The sequence below is a fragment of the Coregonus lavaretus genome, assembly GCF_964263955.1.
Source record: "Coregonus lavaretus genome assembly, chromosome: 1".
NCBI lineage: Eukaryota > Metazoa > Chordata > Actinopteri > Salmoniformes > Salmonidae > Coregonus > Coregonus lavaretus.
In genome coordinates, this window is record NC_139988.1 from 371,436 (window position 1) to 397,306 (window position 25,871).

A 25,871-nucleotide genomic window follows, 5' to 3' on the forward strand; every position below is an offset into this window, starting at 1 on the left:
GGCCTGCCTGCCCCTCTCTCTCTCCCTCACACTGGCCTGCCTGCCCCTCTCTCTCTTCCTCACACTGGCCTGCCTGCCCCTCTCTCTCTCCCTCACACTGGCCTGCCTGCCCCTCTCTCTCTTCCTCACACTGGCCTGCCTGCCCCTCTCTCTCTTCCTCACACTGGCCTGCCTGCCCCTCTCTCTCTCCCTCCCACTGGCCTGCCTGCCCCTCTCTCTCTTCCTCACACTGGCCTGCCTGCTCCGACTCTCTCTTCCTCACACTGGCCTGCCTGCCCCTCTCTCTCTCCCTCCCACTGGCCTGCCTGCCCCTCTCTCTCTTCCTCACACTGGCCTGCCTGCTCCGACTCTCTCTTCCTCACACTGGCCTGCCTGCTCCGACTCTCTCTTCCTCACACTGGCCTGCCTGCTCCGACTCGCTCTCCCTCACACTGGCCTGCCTGCTCTGTCTCTCTCTCCCTCACACTGGCCTGCCTGCTCCGTCTCTCTCTTCCTCACACTGGCCTGCCTGCTCCGTCTCTCTCTCCCTCACAATGGCCTGCCTGCTCTGTCTCTCTCTCCCTCACACTGGCCTGCCTGCTCCGACTCTCTCTCCCTCACACTGGGCTGCCTGCTCCGTCTCTCTTTCCCTCACACTGGCCTGCCTGCTTCGACTCTCTCTCCCTCACACTGGCCTGCCTGCTCCGTCTCTCTCTCCCTCACACTGGCCTGCCTGCTCCGACTCTCTCTCCCTCACACTGGCCTGCCTGCTCCGTCTCTCTCTTCCTCACACTGGCCTGCCTGCTCCGTCTCTCTCTCCCTCACACTGGCCTGCCTGCTCCGACTCTCTCTCCCTCACACTGGCCTGTCTGCTCCGACTCTCTCTCCCTCACACTGGCCTGCCTGCTCCGACTCGCTCTCCCTCACACTGGCCTGCCTGCTCCGACTCTCTCTCCCTCACACTGGCCTGCCTGCTCCGTCTCTCTTTCCCTCACACTGGCCTGCCTGCTCCAACTCTCTCTCCCTCACACTGGCCTGCCTGCTCCGTCTCTCTCTCCCTCACACTGGCCTTTCTGCTCCGACTCTCTCTCCCTCACACTGGCCTGCCTGCCCAGTCTCTCTCTCCCTCACACTGGCCTGCCTGCTCCGACTCTCTCTCCCTCACACTGGCCTGCCTGCTCCGTCTCGCTCTCCCTCACACTGGCCTGCCCGCTCCATCTCTCTCTCCCTCACACTGGCCTGCCTGCCCCGTCTCTCTCTCCCTCACACTGGCCTGTCTGCTCCGTCTCTCTCTCCCTCACACTGGCCTGCCTGCTCCGTCTCTCTCTCCCTCACACTGGCCTGCCTGCCCCGTCTCTCTCTCCCTCACACTGGCCTGCCTGCTCCGTCTCTCTCTCCCTCACACTGGCCTGCCTGCTCCGTCTCTCTCTCCCTCACACTGGCCTGTCTTCGGTCTGTTGCCTGTAGAATATTCTACCCTATTCATGGCACCAATGTCTTCGAGCCAGTCTTGCGAGCAGAGGGTAGTCTACTCTTCATTTTTGCCTCATATGGAATTACAGCAGGCTACTGGTAGCTTGTATCTATTATGCTTTTCAGACATAATGGAATGTGCCCCTTTGAAAGCGCCTCGGCTACTGCATGTCTGTCTGTCTGTTAGGGTAGACATTTAGCAGAAAGAAAGCACATCTAGCTACCCTACCATAAAAACAGCATAAACACCACCACAGCAGCTCATCAACCAGCCACCTTTATTGTTGTCACGGAAACAACACCGAACATGTAAAAACCTGATGCGGCACTTTTTTTTAATTGTCTGAAAAGTTATTGTCGCTATGGACATGTTCCTGTAGCTCCGTTCTATGTCTGTAAAGGGTTGCAGTATATATAACTTCATTACCCAGCCCTAGCGGTCATGCATACGTAATATGACCATTATTCTGCATTGTAAACTGACACGGAAAACCGATAAAAAGAAAAAACTGCGGTTTAAACATTAAGCAACATTTTCCATTTGTCACATCGCTAATTCAGAGCATCCCAAACATGTGTGACATGTCTGGTGAATATGCAGGCCATAGAAGAACTGGGCCATTTTCAGCTTCCAGGAATTGTGTACAGATCCTTGCGACAATGGGCCCACCGTTTCATCAGCTGTCTGGGTGGCTGGTCTCAGACGATCCCGCGGGTGAAGAAGCCAGATGTAAAGGTCATGGGCTGGCGTGGTTACACGTGGTCTGTGGTTGTGAAGCCGATTGGACTTACTGCCAAATTCTCTAAAACAACGTTGGACATGTATTATCGTATAGAAATCAACATTCAATTCTCTGGCAACAGCTCGTGGACATTCCTGCAGTTAGCATGCCAATTGCTCGCTCCCTCAAAACTTGAGATATCTGTGGCATTGTGTTGTGTGAAAAAACGGCACATTTTAGATTGACGTTTTATTGACCTGTGCAATTATCATGCTGTTTAATCAGCTTCTTGATATGCCACACCTGTCAGGTGGATGGATTATCTTGGCAATGGAGAAATGCTCACTAACAGGGATGTAAACAAATTTGTGCACAACATTTTAGAGAAATAAGCTTTTTGTGTGTATGTAAGATTTCTGGGATTTTTTATTTCAGCTCATGAAACATGGGACCAACACTTTACATGTTGCGTTTATATTTTAGTTCAGCGTAGGGTGACATATTACTTATACTAAGTGTCACTATAATGATGTGTTAGCCATGTTTCACCCTTATGAAGAATCATAACTACATTGAATCCCTATGATTTGTTTTGATTTATCCCCCCCCCCCCCCCCTCTGTAAATCATATTATAAATTATGCAAAACATCAATAAAGTTAATTGAATAAAGGAGAATAGATGGCTTTAAGGAGCTGACAACAGAAGCTCAGATCAGAGCGAGAAGTTTTGGACAAGAGCATTTTGGCTTGGAGACATACATTACATACTGTAATACACCTCTAATGTCAAATGCCGCGGTGGTGACATTGGCTTCTCCACGTGGGATAAAATTAGACTGAACACACCACTGGTTCAAGGTGAATACAATTTGATTGTATTCCCTGGCGTAGGCTTTTCATTTTTGTGTTCTTCAGCAGGCGCCCACTCATTTATCTTTCTCCGTGACTCTTCTTGTAGCATATTTTTCTATGCTAATTCCCCCGCGTATTCTAGTGCTCTTGTTCCCAGAGGCTTCCCATAGGATGGGTCCCAAATGGCACCCTATTCCATATATAGTGCATTACCTAATGGGCCCTGGTCAAAAGTAGTGCACTGCATAGGGAATAGGGTGCCATTTGGGACTCAGCCATAGCCTCTGTGCAGGTATCAGTGGACATCAATCTTACTGTATGTATATACATACAGCTTCTGGGCTTGTTTAGGCTTGAACTAGCCATTGGAAATTGAGTTTGCATAGCGGGTTGCCTACCAAAGCCTGAAACATGAGTCTTTGGGAATAATGTAGTTTTACGAAAGTTCAAAATCAGTAAGGCTGGTCTGAATGGCTCGTCACTTTCACATTTATCTAGTTAGCACAATATAATTCACATCGCTTCCTATCTAACAGGCATAGCAGGTATCTATAGGATAGTGTTTATAATGTCACCTCATCAGGATAGTGTCATGTCTCCCCTGCTCCTTTACTATTAGCAAGCATGCAGAATGTCTTCCCCTATTAACTTCAGCCTATGAGCATGGCGCACTAAGGCAATTCCACCACGCTTGCTGAATAACCTACGGTTAACCACTGGTGCAATAATCACTTTCCTTTCATCCAACCAATGGGCATGAATCTAGGGGAGTTTGTCAACTCAACCCTTGTCTCTTGCTTGCTGTTTTGCGGCAACAGTCTTCCAACGACCTTCCACCTCTCCACCACCACCCGTCATCAGAAGCCCATTCTACCAGCTGGGGGGGGGGTTTCGATGCCAGCTGCCCAGCATAGGGCAACCGGTCATCAGCGTCCGGCTCTGAGGAGCATTCCTCAGAGACGAGGCCTACCCCAAACTATTCAATAAAATTCCATATTGCATTTAAATCTCTGTTGTCATTCAGTTAAGCCTGTACTCGATTTAACTATTATTTAATGTGTCCCTTAAAGATGGTTTTATACCTATCCCAACAGATTCAATACTTGAATTTGGGGAATATTATGGAAACAGTTTAAGGTTACTTATGGAAAATGCTGTTGGGTATTGTTGATCATCACCATGTACATTTTCACCTCAGATTTTGGGTAAGCCCTGTGAACAATGTTCCCTCCATTTTTGGGGGGCACTGAGCAAATTTCAGGTCTGCTAAGCGCAAACTTGAACGTTGTGAAAATTCAGTGCAACTTTCCAGCGCGTTGACTGTGAACACAGAGGGTGTACCCATTTTAAGTTACAGTTTTAACAGTGGCCAAGTAGGCTACTGTGGATATGTGATCATAATGTAGGCCTAGCAGAGTGGCATACCATCAAAACAATGGCGAAAAATGCATCCCATAACATTTTAACCTTTTTAATAGCTGTTCTATCATGCAGCCTACAATAGCAGCCAATGTGTGGTGTTCAATGTAGACCTACATTCCATGACTTTTGAAAAACACATGTAGGGCTTGACATTAACCTGTTTATCCACTTGTCCTTCAGACAAGGTGACTGGTAATGTTGTTGTGTTGTATGACGCAAGAAACCACTTTACAAAATAAAATGCATTATTATTCCCATACCATTATTACAGAGAATCAGACAAATTATGCTACCCTCTGCCTATTGGCTACTTAGCTTATTCAAGCAGGTCTCAAAATACAACACTGCCCCTTTAAGACAAAAAGAATTGCTCTTTACCTGACTGGCTAGAAATGCCTAAAAATGTACACGTTTGGTGCTCTTGTAGAAAGCAATCACTCCCCTATTCCTGACTACAAATTATCTATAACTGGGCTAAAAACTCACTAATTAGCAAAGGATATTAACAAAATGTGCACACGTGGCTACATGCAGCTCACGCTTTGATCTCAAAACAAGCACATCTACTCACGACCGCTAATGCTGTAAACACACTCCAGTTCAAAGCAAATGGCATAGCACCATATATTGCAATGGTCTGTTTGCATACTGCAGATCTGATTGGTTATGCCGCGCTGGTCTGTGTATAGTACGCTGAGTCATGCCTGTCGATGCAATAGAAAACTACTCCGATGTGTTCTGCCTACAACAAAATCTCTTGCATAGTTAATTTAGTTTCGGTATGTTGCATTGAAAGTGGCTAATATCGCGTTGATTCGATCACAATTGCCACAGTAAAGAGAAAGGTTGATAGTGTTAACAGAGAGAACAGTGGTCACCAAACTTTTATGAGTCAAGATCACTTCCTGAGTCAAAACGCAAGCCGAGATCTACCGCTCAGAATATATATATATATATTTTAAATGGCTTTAAAATAAAAGTAAGGCTTTGCAACATTAACCAATTACAAACAGTACTGTAGTAATGAGGTGTGTGCAGTAGGCTATAGGCCCAATACATTGTCACTGCATATTGACTTTGCTTGAATTGCCCTGCCAATGCATTGTTGTTCAGGCCATAAAAAAAAAAATATATATATATATATATATATATATATATATATATATATATATATATATATATATATATATATATATATATATATATATATATATTAAAATAATAATGTGCTTTTTATTTTACTGGGCTGATGGTGATCTGATGGTCAGTCTCCGCGGAGGGAGAGAGCACCAGACTGAGGGTACACCATTCAACATCCCTCCACTCTCCCTTTCCTCCACTGACACTGACAAGGGACACCGTCTTCCAGCTGATGGCGAAAACTCGAGTCGCACTGCATTATTTCTGCCTCGTGCACAAATTCATGTTCTCACTCCTATGAACAGAGAAAGTTAAATCTTCCTCGATATTAAAAAAGGACCCAAGCCGCTAATAATAACAACAACGCAAGCCTATAGATACACTTTCCTACTCATTCATTACTGCTGCACTGCTTGTTGAAGCGCTGAGTGGAAATAGGAAGGATGCGGATTTTATGGCTTAAAAAAGTGATGAATACAAAGTGTTGACAGTGCTGAGTAAAAACTTAAACATGAACTCACTCATAGTCATGGTTTCAAACGTTTGGAAATCTCACAGTATCAACTTAGCTGTAGCTTTCTTTTATACCTGCTACGTTACTGCAGACACGATTATCTGAGCCATCCGACTGGCCAGTGGTAGGGCTATGGTGCACTTGATTTGCTCTCTGGGCCCGCAGGGAAGGCAGAGTTTGTACCATCAGACACATGAAATGGTTCAAAATGGCAATAGTTCTCCTACCTGACGCGCAGGGCAGCTGCATCAGCTTCACCTACCGCCAACAGCCCGAGACACATTTTAAAAAATAGGAACACAAGGCTTTAACGTTGGGTTTTTTACAGAAATGTTTGGCCATCGACTAGGAATGCCTTGGAGGTCGACCAGTAGATCGCGATCAACCAGTTGGTGACCACTGCTCTAGAAAGTTGACTGAAGTTGAATCTCGTGCTTCTCTCTGTAGGCTGATATTTCGTCAGCGCTGCAGTCTCGGGGCTACTGCACACGACCAGCTTAGAGGGAACATTGGCTGTGAAGCTTTAACGGAAACCTACCATGTAAAAAGGATAGACATTGTTGTACACTGAGTGTCCAAAACATTAAGAACACTTTCCTAATATTGAGTTGCAACTACTATCATGCACCGCTCAAAGGCACTCACATATTTTGTCTTGCCCATTCACCATCTGAATGGCACACATACACAATCCATGTCTCAATTGTCTCAAGGCTTAAAAATCCTTCTTTAATCTGTCTCCTCCCCTTCATCTATACTGATTGAATTGCATTTAACAAGTGACATCAATAAGGGATCATAGCTTTCACCTGGTCAGTCTGTCATGGAATAATAATAATAATAATAATAATAATAATAATAATAATAATAATAATAATACAATCCACAGAATACACTAAAACAATGCATTATGTAAGAGGATAATAATGAATATTGAATAATGCTAACTAACTCAATCTCTTGTAATGTAGACTATGTACAGTACAGTCTTCATTTATCTAACAGGACTCAGATACAGTTGAAGTGGGAAGTTTACATACACTTAGGTTGGAGTCATTAAAACTCATTTTTCAACAACTCCACAAATGTCTTGTTAACAAGCTATAGTTTGGGCAAGTCGGGTAGGACATCTACTTTGTGCATGACACAAGTAATTTTTCCAACAATTGTTTACAGACAGATTATTTCACTTATAATTCACTGTATCACAATTCCAGTGGGTCAGAAGTTTACATACACTAAGTTGACTGTGCCTTTAAACAGCTTGGAAAATTCCAGAAAATTATGTCATGGCTTTAGAAGCTTCTGATAGGCTAATTTACATCATTTGAGTCAATTGGAGGTGTACCTGTGGATGTATTTCAAGGCCTACCTTCAAACTCAGTGCCTCTCTGCTTGACATCATGGGAAAATCAAAAGAAATCAGCCAAGACCTCAGAAAAAAATGGTAGACCTCCACAAGTCTGGTTCATCCTTGGGAGCAATTTCCAAATGACTGAAGGTACCATGTTCATCTGTACAAACAATAGTACGCAAGTATAAACACCATGGGACCACGCAGCCGTCATACCGCTCAGGAAGAAGACGCGTTCTGTCTCCTAGAGATTAACGTACTTTGGTGCGAAAAGTGCAAATCAATCCCAGAACAACAGCAAAGGACCTTGTGAAGATGCTGGAGGAAACAGGTACAAAAGTTTCTATATCCACAGTAAATCCGAGTCCTATATCGACATAACCTGAAAGGCCGCTCAGCAAGGAAGAAGCCACTGCTCCAAAACCACCATAAAAAAGCCAGACTACGGTTTGCAACTGCACATGGGGACAAAGATCTAACTTTTTGGAGAAATGTCCTCTGGTCTGATTGAACAAAAATAGAACTGTTTGGCCATAATGACCATCGTTATGTTTGGAGGAAAAAAGGGTTGAGGCTTGCAAGCCGAAGAACACCATCCCAACCGTGACGCACGGGGGTGGCAGCATCATGCTGTGGGGGTGCTTTGCTGCAAGAGGGACTGGTGCACTTCACAAAATAGATGGCATCATGAGGAAGGAAAATTATGTGGATATATTGAAGCACCATCTCAAGACATCAGTCAGGAAGTTAAAGCTTGGTCACAAATGCGTCTTCCAAATGGACAATGACCCCAAGCATATTTCCAAAGTTGTGGCAAAATGCCTTAAGGACAACAAAGTCAAGGTATTGGAGTGGCCATCACAAAGCCCTGACCTCAATCTTATAGAACATTTGTGGGCAGAACTGAAAAAGTGTGTGCGAGTAAGGAGGCCTACACACCTGACTCAGTTACACCAGCTCTGTCAGGAGGAATGGGCCAACATTCACCCAACTTATTGTGGGAAAAAAGGCTACCCGAAACGTTTGACCCAAGTTAAACAATTTAAAGTCAATGCTACCAAATACTAATTGAATGTATGTAAACTTCTGACCCACTGGGAATGTGATGAAAGAAATAAAAGCTGAAATAAATCAATCATTCTCTCTACTATTATTCTGACATTTCACATTATTAAAATAAAGTGGTGATCCTAACTGACCTAAAACAGGGATTTTTACTAGGATTAAATGTCAGGAATTGTGAAAAACAGAGTTTAAATGTATTTGGCTAAGGTATGTAAACTTCCGACTTCAAATGTACACCACACACCTAACAACGAGGTCCCCAACCAAATCACTCACTCATAGTTGAATCTACCCACTGAAACAAGTGGTTAAGTGAATTGTGAAAACAAGCCGTATGATCCCAGATGGGTTAAGGCGGTAATACCTGGTGATAAATACCATAGAGGAACTCTGCAGGAGAGCCGGAGAATCAAAAGGGAAATCTCATTTGAAATGTCCCGTGAGTTTGTGCCTGATTATTCTGTGAGTATAGGCTGTGGCCTGCGAGGGCAGTCCGGCTCTGTTCTGCAGTAGGGGAGACAGGTGATTCCAGCTGATTAATGAGGGAACAGCCGTGGGCTGCATCCCAAATGGCAACCCATTCCCTACATAGTGCATTACTTTCTTACTTTGTGAATGAGATAGAGACAGTAATAAACTGTGTTCCAGGTAGATAGAGACAGTATTAGACTGTGTTCCAGGTAGATAGAGACAGTATTAGACGGTGTTCCAGATAGATAACATAGACAGTAATAAACTGTGTTCCAGGTAGATGAGAGAGACAGTATTAGACTGTGTTCCAGGTAGATGAGATCGAGACAGTATTAGACTGTGTTCCAGGTAGATGAGATCGAGACAGTATTAGACTGTGTTCCAGGTAGATGTGATCGAGACAGTATTAGACTGTGTTCCAGGTAGATGTGATCGAGACAGTATTAGACTGTGTTCCAGGTAGATGTGATCGAGACAGTATTAGACTGTGTTCCAGGTAGGTGAGCTCGAGACAGTATTAGACTGTGTTCCAGGCAGATAGACAGTATTAGACTGTGTTCCAGGTAGATGAGATAGAGACAGTATTAGACTGTGTTCCAGGTAGATGAGCTCGAGACAGTATTAGACTGTGTTCCAGGCAGATAGACAGTATTAGACTGTGTTCCAGGTATTTGAGATGGATATAGTATTAGAAGGTGTTCCAGGTAGATAGAGACAGTATTAGACAGTGTTCCAGGTAGATGAGATGGAGACAGTATTAGACAGTGTTCCAGGTAGATAGAGACAGTATTAGACAGTGTTCCAGGTAGATAGAGACAGTATTAGACAGTGTTCCAGGTAGATAGAGACAGTATTAGACAGTGTTCCAGGTAGATAGAGACAGTATTAGACAGTGTTCCAGGTAGATAGAGACAGTATTAGACTGTTCCACTATCCACACCTCTAAGTAGTGCGCTAGTATGGACATTGATCCATCCCTTAATCAGTGGTGTTCATTCTGGTTGAATAAAGACATTTAAGCAGAATGAAGCCCATCACATGAAGAAATGAGGAACCAGGATCTCCACAGTTAGTTAGTTAGTTGAGGGGTGAGTAAGCTCCTAAAGCCTGTTAGAAGTGGTCACTACAATGTAACCAGGGAGGCAGTGTTAAAAAAAAATTGGTGGGTAAACTCTGATCGTCGTTCCCTGTGGAAAAAGTAACGCTTCCTATACTTTCAATGCATTTTTACGCAAAAAGGTGGGGAAACTGTTGAGCCAAACGAGTGGGTGAACTGTGTTTCACGCTCCACTACATCACTGAATGTTCCTGAACAGTGACTCCAACGGATGTACTAGCATATTAATAATCTACACACTGTATGGGGCATTCTAAGTAGTATCAATGCATCGCTTCATTTAGGTGTACTATCTTCATTTGATCACTCTGTTGTCGCAGATAATGTTCCTGCTCAGCAGGAAATGCAAACTTGTAGTTATTCCAGGTTTAAAAAGCCTTCTAAAGTTTGCAATTTCGACTTTTAAAAAGTCCGACTTGATTTGCCCTAACGAACTATGGATCAACCCCTACAAACATTTCCATTAATTATAATCCACATAATAATTCACATGTTCTGTTGCTGCAGGATTATTTTCCTGCTGTGAGACACTGGTCAAATGAAGACAGCACACCTGTACTAAGTGGTCTACAGGCCAGAGTCCAGTAGTAATCCAAGCCTGGGCTTGAGGAGCCCACTACGGAGTAACTTCATGACTAGAGGGAGACCATCCCCATCCCATGGCATCTGGACTACGCCATCAGATCAGTCTGACTGACTTCTAGAACACTGTAGATCTCTGCATAATGTTCCAACCATCCCATGGCATCTGGACTACGCCATCAGATCAGTCTGACTGACTTCTAGAACACTGTAGATCTCTGCATAATGTTCCAACCATCCCATGGCATCTGGACTACGCCATCAGATCAGTCTGACTGACTTCTAGAACACTGTAGATCTCTGCATAATGTTCCAACCATCCCATGGCATCTGGACTACGCCATCAGATCAGTCTGACTGACTTCTAGAACACTGTAGATCTCTGCATAATGTTCCAACCATCCCATGGCATCTGAACTACGCCATCAGATCAGTCTGACTGACTTCTAGAACACTGTAGATCTCTGCATAATGTTCCAACCATCCCATGGCATCTGGACTACGCCATCAGATCAGTCTGACTGACTTCTAGAACACTGTAGATCTCTGCATAATGTTCCAACCATCCCATGGCATCTGGACTACGCCATCAGATCAGTCTGACTGACTTCTAGAACACTGTAGATCTCTGCATAATGTTCCAACCATCCCATGGCATCTGGACTACGCCATCAGTTTTACTTCCATAGATCAGTCTGAAACTACAGGTTTGACTGACTTCTATAACACTGTAGATCTCTGCATAATGTTCCAACCAGGGACACAATTACTGCAGAACTCTGCAGAAATGAAAGACATCTCACTGTCTGGTGCTGTTTCTCACCGCTCTCCCCTATGACATTCAGAAGAGTTATCCACTGCTGTATTTCTCTGAGCTGTTCTTTCAACAAATCAAAACCACAGTATGTTTCTATAACTGGCTTAGTGAGGTAGCCATATAAATAAATACAATGTGTAACCTTGAGAATACAAGCAACCAAATAATCAGCCTGAAAGCCTCTGCAGCGAGGTCTGTAGCCCAGCAGAGCTCAGACTCAGAGGGAAGGTATACAAGTATGATATTTCACGAGTTTTGCCTGGACAAATTGCACCCGAAAACAAAACAATGAATCAAGTTAGAAAGCCACCTGGAGTTCGTTACAGCAGAAAGTCCATCATAAGGCCCCTGCTTTAGCTAGGTTGCGTCACAAATGGCACCCTATTCCCTATTCAGGCCACCACTTGTCAAAAGTAGTGCACTATAAAGGGACCAGGGTGCCATTTGGGACGCAGACGTAGACACCATTATCCAGGGCAAGAACTAGGAAGCGTTGGTAGGTACAACTGTTTGTAATCCATTTGTGAGAGACACCCATTAACCTAACTGTAATGTTACTGGAGAAAACGAGGCTCATTATGAGGCTCACGATCTACCTAAAGGGTGTGGTAGCAGCGGGGTGTCATGAACAAATGGCACCCTATTCCCTATGTAGTGCACTACTTTTGACCAGGGCCCATAGGGGATCCCATAGGGCTCTGGTAAAAAGCAGTGCACTATATAAGGAATAAGGTGACATTTGGGACGCATTCAGAGTGTTCTAAACAAGACTACATGTCATTGTTGCCCTTAGCAGATGCAGGCTACCCCCTGTACTGCATGTTGGTGATTCATTCTAAATCACTTTAGCAGGGATTCTAACCAATGCAGATTAATAGCAGAGCACAGACTGTTCATTTCTGTTGGTTTGAATCCAGGCCTGGGTAGAACAGAATATAACCATGGTTCCTTACCTGGGTGTCCTGTGTCACACACACATTTGAAGGAGGAAGGTGAAACTTGGTGACATGTGCCATTACGGCAAACTCGATCGCAGTTCTCTCGTCCAATCACGTCAGAGCAGTTAGCCCCTGAGGGAAAAGATAAAGCATGAATTATAAAGAATTTTTAAATGAACAAAATGGTTTAGGCAAGTATCTAGCTAGATTCTACTTTCGTATAGATTCGATCTGTAGTATTTTATTCCTATAGATTCGATCTATAGTTTTTTATTTGAATTGAAGTAACATAGGATCAACAATTATCAACACTAATTAACTGTGGAAATTAATTAATGAATTAATATTTCTTAAGTGACGTCATTGCAGCTTGAAAGTCTACATCGAAACTCTCCCTTATGGTGGCCCCATTGCACGGAGAAGTTAGTTACTGCATAATGCATTTCTACTGATAACCGTGTTCATTGCATGAATCAGATGATTTGTGATGACAAAAACATGACAAGTTGGCTCGTAAGTCTTCAGAGCCAATGTTTAAACAATGTTTGGAAGCCATCGTTTATTGACAAAGACATGGTGAGAGGAGGAATCAAATCTAAATGAAATGGTAAGAAGGAGGAGGCAAAGCGGTATAGAATCAAGCAATTAAGAATGCATTAAGGTGGTACAGAAACCCATTCCAGAAATAATTATGATGATTAAAAGAAAAATAAAGTCCTGGAAGAAAATGTTGTTCACATAAATAGCCCATGGGGGTATCTGTGGTAGCATCCCAAATAGCCCCCTTTTCCCAATGAAGTGCACTACTTTTGACCAGAGCCCTATGTGCACTATAAAGGGAAAAGGGTGCCGTTTGGGACGGACTCTGGATATTCTTGAAATAATTGCACTAAGCTAGATGAGAACTAGTAATTATGATAGATAAATAATATGGAAGTATTTGCAAGCAATAGGGTGGTAACATTATGTTCTGTCCCAAATGGCACCCTATTCCCTACATAGTGTACTACTTTTGACCAGAGCCCTATGTGCACTATAAAGGGAAAAGGGTGCCCTTTGGGACGGACTCTGGATATTCTTGAAATAATTGCACTAAGCTAGATGAGAACTAGTAATTATGATAGATAAATAATATGGAAGTATTTGCAAGCAATAGGGTGGTAACATTATGGTCTGTCCCAAATGGCACCCTATTCCCTACATAGTGCACTACTTTTGACCAGAACCCATGGGAAATAGGGTGCCATTTGGGACACAGACTTTGCCTCCAGGTAGGTAGGTGGATTCTGTCACGGCAGATTTAATTAACGAGAGCAATTTATTTTCCCATTTATAGTAATTGAAGGTACAACAATCCATTGAGCGTCGCAAATTTGGTGGAGGGTGTAAAGTAAAGTATCAAACCCTGATAAAGGCTATTTGGCCAAAACATAGGTTAAATAAATCCACTGCAAGAAGTGTGTAAGTTTCTTTAGCATTTTCACAAAGTAGCTTAAAAAGGGTAATCTGTGATTGATACATCAATTTTTGGACTTTTACATTTAAAAAGCTGGGATGGGGCTATATACAGTGGGGGGTGGGTGGGGACTTTGTTGTTGTTTGAACTGCAGAATGCCCCTTTAAAACATGACAGTACCAATATCAGTCATAATTCTCAGTTGTATTCCTCACCTGTAAAATGTGGAGGGCACAAACACTTGTACGTGGTGTGGATGTGATCTGTCGTCCCATTGCTCACACAGACCCCTTCGTTCTCACATGGGTTTTCCAAACACGCATCAAACTTCTCACAGAACTTTCCATAATAATGCTGGCGGCACTGACAGCGGTACGCTCCGTCTTCCCAAAAGCTTGTCCTACAAACACCGTTCCCGGAGCAGAGACGCACTAGTGGGCTGCTTTGACACTGTTGGTCCTTCACAGAGACGTTGAGACGAAGACCGAGCTTGCAGAGCTGTGAATTCCCCTCATGCGAAGCTATGAAATAATGAAGGCCCGGGAGAAGCCATTTAGGCTCGACCTGCCGAGTCCCATTCATAATGTCATGGGAACGGAGACACTGGTCTTGTGACTGTGTTGCAGTGGAACAACTTTCAAAGTCCTCCTTTGACACATTGAGGATCCTGATACCGTATAAATCCACAGTAGCATCAATGGAAACAAACAGCTTGACGCCAAACTGCACCTCTAGAGGACAAATCTGAGGTAAGTTCGAAGTTGGCCGAACATCGGACTTTTGGGTCTCTGTCCTGTCTTGATCGCCCCAGCATTGGACCGTACTATTGCAGATGTTCCCCATGAGCGTCCATTTCACCTGAGCAGTCTGTGGTTGTAGGTGCCATTCCAGATTGGCTGGTCGGTTGCAGACTGTCTGACTGTGAACAACTACGCAGCCATTGAGAAAATAGCTGATGATGACAGCAATGATGTGAAATGATAGCCTTTTCATTTTTTAACTTTCTCCCTTTGGCTGCTTCACTAGTCGCTTTCATCCAGGTCTTCAGAGCTTTCATCCAGGTCTTCAGAGCTTTCATCCAGGTCTTCAGAGCTTTCATCCAGGTCTTCTGAGCATTCCTGAAGTCATTTAATTTGAGGAATGTTCAGGGTAAAAGAGATATCATTAAATTCCTGTCTGATAAAGTCAGAGGTCCAATGGAGGAGGCTTGATGAACGTCATGGCAACACACCAACCTAAAGACAAAACAAGTAAGAGTTTGATTAGCTAAAATAGAAATAGCAATCAAAAATAAATAATGGAAAATAAATAATCTCTTCTGTTTTCTGTCAATATGACAACATTGAATGCTGCTGCTGATGAAAAATGTACATTTAATTAAAAAGTTATGTTTATACTGCCTGGCCTGACAATGTGAACATAAACTAAACTAGTTCTGTTTTATTCTAAACCATGTTGTGTCAATGTGACAACATTTTAAATGACAGTCCTAATCCTCTAAAAATACAAGTTTAATGAACTCAGTTGTGACGTTGAAGGCTACATGTATAGTTAACACCGCAGTGACTTCACCATCTGTTTTTTTCTAGCAGGATCAAATATTATTATAGCATTTTAGCGATTGCTCTAGTCTGCCTGAGTGACAGATGGGCAGGCAGGTTGACAGTTTTGGGACTATTCTATTGGCAAGGCAAGCTCAATTAAGCACAGATAAAGTATTTGAAATATTTTAAAATAGTATTTGAACCCAGGTCTGGGTTGTACTGGTGCTGACCACCGAGTGTGTCACATCGTCTCTCATTTCCCTGAGGTTTTTACGACCAGTGACAACGTCAGATAAAATATTCCCTCTCTCCTCTCCTCTCTTGCCTGATCCCACACACACAAACACGTCCCTCAGTGCCAACCCAGTGAGATGAGTTAAACCAGAAGCAGTTGTCTCTCTCTCCCTCAGGACCTTCTCTAACCCGTGTACTCCAGATAAAATAAAATGGAGTAGAGAGATAAAGAACCCTCCTGCGTCCCAAATGGCACCCTATGGGCCCAGATCAGAAGTAGTGCACTATGTAGGGAATAGGGTGCCATCTGGGACTCCCAGATCTGTCTGACTCACAATGACTGATATGAATAACTGGTGATAAATTAATACATAGAGAAGTCTGAATACACAGAGCAGTAGTATCAATACAAGGGGGAGTGATAAAGTCAATGAGATTAGGGAGGGTATTGTGACTGAACGCTTTGTAGGGAACTCGGTAGCGGCCAACACTGTTTGACAGAGCAAGCTAGCTGGAGAGGGATTGTTCCTGCTTTGCATTGGCAATGATCCCTTTGCACTGAATACATTTTAATTATTTTAAGAGTATCTTTCCACAATGTATGATTGAAAACCAAATGACGAAAATAATCATGCAAGCGTACTGTAGTCAATTAATATGACAAGGTGACAATACTGTACATACTATAGTTAGTTCTATCAATAATGAACCATGTTTCCAGTTTAAACATGGTGTCCTTGTATATGAAACCATATCACAATCCCTTCCCACCAATGTCCCTTTGAAGTCTCCTTTCTGAACACTCAGAAAATGTTACACTGTAGTATGGATAGTCTCATCTATTCCCTCACACGCACACACGCACACACACACGCACACACTGAACGTCAGTTCAAAGAGCCAAATGATAGAAAGGGAGCATGACCCGTGTTCACCTCACCCACAACATAACCTACAGTGAGGGAAAAAAGTATTTGATCCCCTGCTGATTTTGTACGTTTGCCCACTGACAAAGACATGATCAGTCTATAATTTTAATGGTAGGTTTATTTGAACAGTAAGAGACAGAATAACAACAAAAACATCCAGATAAACGCATGTCAAAAATGTTATAAATTGATTTGCATTTTAATGAGGGAAATAAGTATTTGACCCCTCTGCAAAACATGACTTAGTACTTGGTGGCAAAACCCTTGTTGGCAATCACAGAGGTCAGACGTTTCTTGTAGTTGGCCACCAGGTTTGCACACATCTCAGGAGGGATTTTGTCCCACTCCTCTTTGCAGATCTTCTCCAAGTCACTAAGGTTTCGAGGCTGACGTTTGGCAACTCAACCCTTCAGCTCCCTCCACAGATTTTCTATGGGATTAAGGTCTGGAGACTGGCTAGGCCACTCCAGGACCTTAATGTACTTCTTCTTGAGCCACTCCTTTGTTGCCTTGGTCGTGTGTTTTTGGGTCATTGTCATGCTGGAATACCCATCCACGACCCATTTTCAATGCCCTGGCTGAGGGAAGGAGGTTCTTACCCAAGATTTGACAGTACATGGCCCCGTCCATCGTCCCTTTGATGCGGTGAAGTTGTCCTGTCCCCTTAGTACAAAAACACCCCCAAAGCATAATGTTTCCACCTCCATGTTTGACGGTGGGGATGGTGTTCTTGGGGTCATAGGCAGCATTCCTCCTCCTCCAAACACAGCGAGTTGAGTTGATGCCAACTTCATATGATCCCAGCTGCCTTGAGATCATTGACAAGATCCTCCCGTGTAGTTCTGGACGGATTCCTCACCGTTCTCATGATCATTGCAACTCCACGAGGTGAGATCTTGCATGGAGCCCCAGGCCGAGGGAGATTGACAGTTCTTTTGTGTTTCTTCCATTTGCGAATAATCGCAACAACTGTTGTCACCTTCTCACCAAGCTGCTTAGCGATGGTCTTGTAGCCCATTCCAGCCTTGTGTAGGTCTACAATCTTGTCCTTGGAGAGCTCTTTGGTCTTGGCCATGGTGGAGAGTTTGGAATCTGATTGATTGATTGCTTCTGTGGACAGGTTTCTTTTATACAGGTAACAAGCTGAGATTCGGAGCACTCCCTTTAAGAGTGTGCTACTAATCTCAGCTCGTTACCTGTATAAAAGACACCTGGGAGCCAGAAATCTTTCTGATTGAGAGGGGGTCAAATACTTATTGGACCCTATTCACTACATAGTGTACTACTGTTGAACAGAGCCCTATATAGGGAATGATGTCATTTGGGGAAGAAGAAGAAGAAGAAGAAGAAGAAGAAGAAGAAGAAGAAGAAGAAGAAGAAGAAGAAGAAGAAGAAGAAGAAGAAGAAGAAGAAGAAGAAGAAGAAGAAGAAGAAGAAGAAGAAGAAGAAGAAGAAGAAGAAGAAGAAGAAGAAGAAGAAGAAGAAGAAGAAGAAGAAGAAGAAGAAGAAGAAGAAGAAGAAGAAGAAGAAGAAGAAGAAGAAGAAGAAGAAGAAGAAGAAGAAGAAGAAGAAGAAGAAGAAGAAGAAGAAGAAGAAGAAGAAGAAGAAGAAGAAGAAGAAGAAGAAGAAGAAGAAGAAGAAGAAGAAGAAGAAGAAGAAGAAGAAGAAGAAGAAGAAGAAGAAGAAGAAGAAGAAGAAGAAGAAGAAGAAGAAGAAGAAGAAGAAGAAGAAGAAGAAGAAGAAGAAGAAGAAGAAGAAGAAGAAGAAGAAGAAGAAGAAGAAGAAGAAGAAGAAGAAGAAGAAGAGAGGGAGAAGAGAGGGAGAAGAGAGGGAGAGAAAGAGAGAGAGAAAAGAAGAAGATGGGAGAGCGAGAGTGTGAGCGAGCGAGCGCAAGGAGAATGAAAGCCTGCCTGTCTGCCTGTCTGCCTGTCTGCCTGTCTGCCTGTCTGCCTGTCTGCCTGTCTGCCTGTCTGTCTGCCTGTCTGCCTGTCTGCCTGTCTGCCTGTCTGCCTGTCTGCAAAAAAGATGCTGGGATGCAGTTCAAAGAACACCCTTTAGAAGCGAGTCGAAAACAGATAGTGTGTGTCCCCCAAATGGCACCCTATTCCTTATATAGTGCACTACTTTTGACCAGAGATCTATAGACTCTGGTCAAAAGTAGTGAACTATATAGGGAATATGGTAGGGGTTCCCAACCTAGGGGGCGCCAACGTTTTATGGGGGGGGCGCGGGACCATCCTTGATTAACAATTAGCGATTGTTTATAGACCCTTTGACTTTTCCCACATTTGTTACGTTACAGCCTTATTCTAAAATGGATTCAATAGTTTTTTTCCCCACATCTAAAAAAACGGAAATATCACATTTACATAGGTATTCAGACCTTTTACTCAGTTCTTTGTTGAAGCACCTTTGGCAGCGATTACAGCCTCGAGTCTTCTTGGGTATGATGCTACAAGCTTGGCACACCTGTATTTGGGGAGTTTCTCCCATTCTTCTCTGCATACCCTCTCAAGCTCTGTCAGGTTGGATGAGTCACTGCACAGCTATTTTCAGGTCTCTCCAGAGATGTTCGATTGGGTTCAAGTACCAGCTCTGGCTGGGCCACTCAAGGACATTCGGAGACTTGTCCCGAAGCCACTCCTGCGTTGTCTTGGCTGTGTGCTTAAGGTCGTTGTCCCGTTGTTAAGGTGAACCTTCGCCCCCAGTCTGAGGTCCCGAGCGCTCTGGAGCAGGTTTTCATCAAGGATCTCTCTGTACTTTGCCTTGATCCTGACTAGTCTCCCAGTCCCTACCGCTGAAAACCATCCCCACAGCATGATGCTGCCACCGTAGGGATGGTGGCAGGTTTCCTCCAGACGTGACACTTGGCATTCAGGCCAAAGATTTCAATCTTGGTTTCATCAGACCAGAGAATCTTGTTTCTCATAGTCTGAGAGTCCTTTTACTGAGGAGTGGCTTCCGTCTGGCCACTCTACCATAAAGGCTTGATTGGTGGAGTGCTGCAGAGATGGTTGTCCTTCTGGAAGGTTCTCCCATCTCCACAGAGGAACTCTGGAGCTCTGTCAGAGTGACTATCGGGTTCTTGGTCACCTCCCTGACCTAGGCCCTTCTCCCCCGATTGCTCAGTTTGGCCGTGCGGCCAGCTCAAGGAAGTGTCTTGGTGGTTCCAAACTTCTTCCATTTAAGAATGATGGAAGCCACTGTGTTCTTGGGGACCTTCAATGCTGCAGAAATGTTTTGGTACCCTTCCCCTGATCTGTGCCTCGACACAATCCTGTCTCGGAGCTCTATGGACAATTCCTTTGACCTCTTGGCTTGGTTTTTACTCTGACATGCACTGTCAACTGTGGGACCTTATATAGACAGGTGTGTGCCTTTCCAAATCATGTCCAATCAATTGAATTTACCACAGGCGGACTCCAAGTTGTAGAAACATCTCAAGGATGATCAATGGAAACAGGATGCACCTGAGCTCAATTTCGCGTCTCATAGCAAAGTGTTTGAATACTTATGTAAATAAGGTATCTGTTTTTTTAGTTTTAATACATTGGCAAACATTTCTACAAACCTGTTTTCGCTTTGTCATTATGGGGTATTGTGTGTAGATTGCTGAGGATTTCTTAAAAAATATATCAATTTTAGAATAAGGCTGTAACGTAACAAAATGTGGAAAAAGTCAAGGGGTCTGAATACTTTCCGAAGGCGCTGTATGTAGTCAGACTGAATAAATGCTCAATCTTCTATATCATGACAGCGTTAGACACACCAGATTTTATTGAATGTCCTTTATTTTAAATTAGACTAAAGTATAATCCATGGAATAGACTCAGAGACAGATGTCTGTACATTTAGGAAGTGTGATGCATAGATGTGTGTATTGTTGTGTAGTTAGATATTACTGTACTGTTGGAGCTAGGAACACAAGCATTTCGCTACATCCGCAATAACATCTGCTAAATACGTGTATGCGACCAATATTATTTTATTTTATTTTATAGGAGCTTGCAGGAATTTGTAGTCTTGCATGGTGTCTACTTTGATGCTAACTAGTATGAAAATGTATGCATTCACTAACTGTAAGTCGCTCTGGATAAGAGCGTCTGCTAAATTACTAAAATGTAAGAAATGTAAATGTGAATGATGCTAATTAGCATTTTCGAATGAGAGTAAATAGAGACTCATATATTGATAAATCACATTGTCCAAGAGAGATTTAAATGGTTATCAAAACGTCACACCAGGGTAAGCCTACACGAAACAGCCCTTCTTTTACGAGTTTCTAAACCCCTATGGGAAAAATGAATTGTGTAAAACTGATTGGAACCCTTTCCCTGTTTGACCACTAGGTTTTATGGGTATTATAACACCTCCACTGTGGGGCTCCATTTGGGGAGTATCCATGTTGTCAACAGGAACTGTCAGGGGTCAAACATACTGAGGTATCAGATCCTAGCCTAGGTATCAGCCTGGGAGGTTTTCTTTGAAGAAAATATAGCACCCAGGACTAGCACCCAGGACTATAATCAAATACATGATGGGTATTATTCCAGACCTGGGTTCAAATAATATTTGTTTTCCTTTCAAATACGTGTGTTTGATTAAGCCTGTCTGGAAAGCCAGATGGTTCGGGTTTGCACTTTTGGGACTACTCCATTGGTTCCATTATGCCAGGCAATATCCATGAAGCACAGCTGATATTTGAAAGAACACAAATACCATCTGAACCCAGATCTGACTGGTATTATCGTTCATTAAACTCACCTGATGATACATTTAGTCAAGAGACAGGTCCGTTACCATGATAACCACCATGAATATCAGTTCCAAAATTAGGAGGCAAGGCAATACACTTTAATGTTGGATGAATTCCATGGGTAAATTAAGCTAATACAGAAGAGATTAAGCCCTGTAACATTTCTACCGTTCAACCTTTGCTGTAAAATCTTTTTCCAATCAGCATATTTGAATTAAATAACACCTCCATCCTTAAACTCTCAGCCTGCGTAGGAAATGCGTTCGCACCGAGTCCTTATTTACCATTATGAGATGTGAAATTATGTATTACATTACCAGTGAGTAGGAGCAACAAGCTTGAAGAGCGCTCTCTGATTGATATTAAAATTCAAGCACAGCGGCACATGTCATAATATTGGCACAGAGGTGCTGAGAGCTTACCCATTCAACAGGCCTGGTCTAAAGATCCCTGGCTGCATCCCAAATAGCCCTGTTTCCTAAATAGTGCTCTTCCTTTGACCAGGACCCATAGGGCTCTGGTCGAAAGTAGTGCACTGTGTAAGGAATAGGGTGCCATTTGGAATACAGACCATTTCTTTCTAGACATGATAGAACCCAGCTGAAGATGGTAGTCTCTAAGCTCTCCTTCCGTTCACACAAGGATGAAATTGGGTGATGCATGGGGAGAGGAGGAGGAGGAGGAGGAGGAGGAGGAGAGGTAGCCCAAATAACAAGGCAAGAGGGGTAGGGGGATGAGGGGTTGAATTGAAGAGGGCATGGTAGTCTGGGGAAGAGTGGCCTCGGTTTATCGGCTTATCTTCCCTGGGAAGATAAACAGAAAATGAGCGACATTGCCTTCCTCTTACCGAAGCAATGCTACACAACGTTCCTGTAGATTGTTCTAGAACCATTATTGGGTCAACAGTAATAGCCTAGGCATTATGTTGATTCCTGCTATGGAGGTGTCTGCCTGTCCCTGTTTGGCTGTCGGCTGCTGTGTGGGCGAGCCACTCTCACTCCCTCTCCCCACTGTGCGCACGGAGGAGGGAGAGATGCATTCTGAGAAGCACAAGCATATGACCTTTGCTCAAAATGCTATTGCAGGAAAAATACAGTTTTCAAAGCAACTACTGTTGTTCTAGTAACAGAGAGGACAGTCACAGCTTTCTGTGAGTATATAATGTATTTCTCACCTCTTAATATTGAGTTCATGGCACCACTTTACAACCGAAGCAGTCTGTAGTATGATTTTGATGTGTGGAGCAGAGCACCATTTGCAGTGAACAGGCCTACATCAAGTAGCCTAGGGCTAGCTCTGGAATGTTCTTTAGGACATTAGCCTACATTTACTGATAGATTAATCAAATAGCCTACATGGCTAATGGCTATATAGCAACAATATCATATTTAGAGTTAGCAAAGAGTTTCGGGTTCCCACTTCCTCAGGTGGTGAATAATATAGCCTATTGGCCAATATGCACAAAGATTTCGGCAAATTACATGAAGAGCCAAAAAGTAAATCGGATAATTCTGGGGCCTCATTTATCAATTTTGCGTAGAAACTATTCTAAAATACAACATACAAACGGAATTTTGAATGTTTGTACACATAGAAAAAGTGTGATTTATCAAACAATCCTACGAGCATCATATGCAAACCGGTAGAAGATAACTATTGATGAATACCAATTGTTCTCAGCCTAAGTGCTCGCGTGTGATTGGCTGGGCCTGGCTCCCCAGTGGGTGGGCCTGGCTCCCAAGTGAGCCTCCCAGGCCCAACCATGGCTGTGCCCCTGCCCAGTCATGTGAAATCAGTAGATTAGGGCCTAATTAATTTATATTGACTGATTTCCTTATATGAACTGTAACTCAGTAAAATCCTGAAATTGTTGCATTTATATTTTTGTTCAGTATTTTTTCAAATGAGTAGGCAACACTCATCCTCAACAGGTCCCTCCTGTAGGTGTATAGGCAAACATTGCTGTTCTGCAGAATCAACGAGTCGTGCGTTCCACCTGGCCACCTTGTCACGCAAACAGAAGTGGGAACTAACAAAGAGTCAATAACAAAACAAAAGATATTGGGTTTTAGGAGGGGTTCTGAAAGACACTCATGGGGGTCCAACCTTGAAATATTAATGGAAAAACCAAAGCCTGTAACATGCATCCCAAAACCTATCACCTGCACATTAAGAGTGGAAGCCTTTTCTGTTCACATAGTTGAACTCGTTTTGGGATGGTGCTTTTATGGAGATGTGGGTGCAGTCTATTGCTCTGTTCGTATTATGGATGATGGCAAAGAAACCCCTCGACTTCCCCCTGTTGTGTGATGGTGTATAGAAATGGTATGTTCCAGTTCGTTTTGCTGATGATTGCATCCAAAACATTGGCTCATTGAGAGATGTGAGATGCCGATCAGCAAGGGTGGATAGCACTTTGATGTGCACCGGAATGGCATGTGTTCACCTTTCTAAAGTAGGTCTTAAATCCTAGCAAAGACCCTTCAGATTGGTTAATCAGATATCGTTTCCCAAAACCAAATCTGTACCTTCTGCAAAAAAGTCCCACCTGTCTCTAAAAATGCGAAATGCAGCGTTTGCCAAATCCAACAGAGCAAGATCAGCCCTCTCATTCGATTTCCCATTTCCTCAGTCTTTTATAGTATTTAAACAATGGTTTCACTTTCACATGTACCTCTAATTTAACAAATTACTGTACTTTATATGGATTATTATCGTAAACAAATGCACTGATGTGGTCAACATTTAATTATTAGGCCTACTCTCACAATCACATTTTCAACATATTTTCATCGTTCTACGCTTGACAAGCAGTTCCCTCATTCCACCACTTACGCACACTCAAGCAAATGTCCATTTTGATAAATCTCACACTTTGCGTGGAAATGATCCTCACAGAACGAGACCGCCGAGTGCTGAAGTGCGTAAAAATAGTCTGTCCTCGTTTGCAACGCTCACTACCGAGTTCAAAACTGCCTCTGGAAGCAATGTCAGCACAATAACTGTTTGTTGGGAGCTTAATTAAATGGGTTTCCATGGCCGAGCAGCAGCATACAAGCCTAACATCACCATGCACAATGCCAAGCGTCGGCTGGAGTGGTGTAAAGCTCACCGCCATTGGACTCTGGAGCAGTGGAAACGCGTTCTCTGGAGTGATGAATCACTCTCCACCATCTGACAGTCCGACGGAATAATCTGGGTTTGGCGGATGCCAGGAGAAAGCTACCTGCCTCAATGCATAGTGCCAACTGTAAAGTTTGGTGGAGGAGGAATAATGATCTGGGGCAGTTTTTCATGGTTCGGGCTAGACCCCTTAGTTCCAGTGAAGGGAAATCTTAACGCTACAGCACACAATGACATTCTAGACAATTCTGTGCTTCCAACTTTGTGGCAACAGTTTGGGGAAGGCTCTTTCCTGTTTCAACATGACAATGCCCCTGTGCACAAAGCGAGGTCCATACAAAAATGGTTTGTCGAGATCGGTGTGGAAGAACTTAACTGGCCTGCACAGCTGACCTCAACCCCATTGAACGCCTTTGGGATGAATTGGAATGCCTACTGCGTGCCTAATCGCCCAACATCAATGCCTGACCTCACTAAAGCTCTTGTGGCTGAATGGAAGCAAGTCCCTGCAGCAATGTTCCAACATCTAGTGGAAAGCCTTCCCAGAAGAGTGGAGGCTGTTATAGCAGCAAAGGGGGGACCAACTCCATATTAATGCCCATGGTTTTGGAATGAGATGTTGGATGAGCAGGTGTCCACGTACTCATGGTCATGTAGTGTACCTGAGGCCCCTGGATCCTATTTTTTACAGGAACATCAAAATATCAATCATGCATTCCTTGGATATGTTAGATTAATTGTTTTAATCGCGATCTCAGTTGTCTTGGCACTGGAAAAAAAATTGTCTAGAGCCCCGTCGCTAATATAAAGTAACTGTCCATAAAAAATAAAAAAACGATGATGGCAAAGAAACCCCTCGACTTCCCCCTGTTGTGTGATGGTGTATAGAAATGGTATGTTCCAGTTCGTTTTGCTGATGATTGCATCCAAAACATTGGCTCATTGAGAGATGTGAGATGCCGATCAGCAAGGGTGGATAGCACTTTGATGTGCACCGGAATGGCATGTGTTCACCTTTCTAAAGTAGGTCTTAAATCCTAGCAAAGACCCTTCAGATTGGTTAATCAGATATCGTTTCCCAAAACCAAATCTGTACCTTCTGCAAAAAAGTCCCACCTGTCTCTAAAAATGCGAAATGCAGCGTTTGCCAAATCCAACAGAGCAAGATCAGCCCTCTCATTCGATTTCCCATTTCCTCAGTCTTTTATAGTATTTAAACAATGGTTTCACTTTCACATGTACCTCTAATTTAACAAATTACTGTACTTTATATGGATTATTATCGTAAACAAATGCACTGATGTGGTCAACATTTAATTATTAGGCCTACTCTCACAATCACATTTTCAACATATTTTCATCGTTCTACGCTTGACAAGCAG